The sequence below is a fragment of the Babylonia areolata genome, chromosome 6, assembly GCF_041734735.1.
Source record: "Babylonia areolata isolate BAREFJ2019XMU chromosome 6, ASM4173473v1, whole genome shotgun sequence".
Classification (NCBI taxonomy): domain Eukaryota; kingdom Metazoa; phylum Mollusca; class Gastropoda; order Neogastropoda; family Buccinidae; genus Babylonia; species Babylonia areolata.
This window is the reverse complement of record NC_134881.1, coordinates 7,408,346-7,410,845: the sequence shown is the minus strand read 5'-3', so window position 1 is coordinate 7,410,845 and position 2,500 is coordinate 7,408,346.

Sequence of the window (2,500 nt, the reverse complement as noted above, 5' to 3'; positions counted from 1 at the left end):
CTCACTCAGACTTTGGGGCTGTAGGGGAATGTATGCATGGGTTATTAGAATGCACACACACACACACACACACACACACACACACACACACACACACACTCTCTCTCTCTCTCTCTCACACAAATGCACGCACGCACGCATGCACGCATGCAAACACACACACACACACACACACACACACACACACTCACACACACACACACACACACTCACACAAATGCACGCACGCACGCACGCACGCATGCAAACACACACACACACACACACACATGCACACACCTAGCACCCCTGACACCTCCCTCCCTATATAAACGTACGTAAATACTTTATAACGTATTCACAAATATGAAATATATTTTCACAACTTCATCATCATAATCAAAACTCGCCCGAAGAAAAAAAATATACATCAAACTTAAGTCGTTTAGCATGAGAGAATAGAGGAAGGGGGAAGATGTTGGGAAGTAGAAAATAAAAAAAAGAAGAAAAAAAGAAAAAAGAAAAAAAAGGCAAACCTCGTTACCAACCCAGCTGTGCCCCCCCCCCCTCCCCCCGCACGCCCCACTCCCCCCCACACCCCCTTCATCCCTCACCACACACACACACGAAAGGAAAATAAGTTGTGGCCACAATAAATGTCCATTAACAGAAAGTTTAAACGAAGATACCAGTCGATAGTATCTTCTTCTTCTGTGCTCGTGGGCTGCAACTCCCTCGGTCACTCGCATGTACACGAGAGGCCTTTTACGTGTATGACCGTTTTTAGTCTGCCATATAGGCAGCCATACTCCGCTTTCGGGGGTGCGCATGCAGGCTATGTTCTTGTTTCCATAACCCACCGAACGCTGACATGGATTACAGGATCTTTAACGTGCGTATTTGATCTTCTGCTCGCGTATACACACGAAGGGGCTTCAGGCACTAACATATGTTGACCTGGAAAATCGTGAAAAATCTCCACCCTTTACCCACCAGGCGCCGTCACCGTGATTCGAACCCGGGACCCTCAGACTGAAAGTCCAACACTTTAACCAGTCGGCTATTGCGCCCGTCAGTCGATAGTATAAAAGTATGACCAGTATTCTACGTTGTATTCTCTGTGACAAGTGGGAACAATCTGAAAAAAAGAGAGTACGGAGATGATGATAATTATGATAGTGGAGATAACTGTAATCAATTATCAGCTGTTGGTGCTTTTGCCAGTACAACACGAAACATTGAGACGTAACACGATTCGATACACTACCGTATAAAGGGTTTAAAATATAATCAGCGGATTCCTTTGATGCAAATGAAACAAAAGCTAATGTAATGTTAACAGGGTAAAGAAAATGAAAACACACACACACACACACACACACACACACACACACACACACACACACACACACATGCGCGCGCGCGCGAGAAAAAAAACAAGAAGAACAAGAACAAGAATAACTGCTATAAGAACAGTAATAAAAAGAAAAACAAACAAACAAACACTGACACGCATACACCTTGACATCTGAAAGAAATGCAGAGATATGTATAAAACAAACAAACAACAACAAGAACAACAACAAGAACAACACAACAACTGCACGAAGGAACTGGCATTTCATATCATTAAACATTGTTGCTTTTTTTTCCTTCAAATTTTTTTTCATCATCATATTTGTACAAATACCCAGTCACCGAACCTGTCAGTTTTTTGTTTATTGGTCAGAACATTCAAATAATTATTCCAAAATTATGGATGCACAAACACATCAGAAAATAAAAAAAAGACAAAGAAATCAAAACAATACAATCTGAACAGACTGACAAAAAAAAAAAAAAAAAAAAAAAAAAAAAAAAAAAGGAGAGAGAAAAAAAGCTGAAAGGAAAAAAAAAAAATGCAGTTGGTCATACTATTCCGACATTTTGCATGTTCATATATCACTTGTCGAAACCATCACTTAAAAACAAAAAGAACCTTTCTTCTTTTCTTTATTCTTTCCCCCTTCTGCCCCTCTTTTCCTTCCTTCCTTCCAACCTTTCTTTCTTTCTTTCTTTCGTGTTTGCTAGAGTATTTTGTCCGTAATGTGTGTGTGTGTGTGTGTGTGTGTGTGTGTGTGTGTGTGTGTGTGTGTTAATTAAAGCCAGTGGGGTTGTAGCTATTCTTTACACTACAAATCACTTTTTCATCATCATTCTTGTATTTGGTTTTCTTTCTTTTCTTTCTCTTTCTGTGTGAAATTCGAGTCTGTCTAGGTTGTTTTGTTTGTTATAATCCTCTTTTTTTTTTAAATTACTATTTATTTTTGGTGTATTTCTTCATTTTCTCTTCTTTCTTTCGTCAGTTTTACCTTTTTCATTTTAGTTTATTTTTCAATTCATTTCGCAATATTTTATCAATGTCCTTTATAGTAAGAAGAAAATAATCAAAGTTCACGTTTTGGATTCGCGAGACTTTTTTGTACAGTACAGTCGGTGGCCCCGAATTCAATGAACTGAAGTTTTATGTATGGGTTTATGT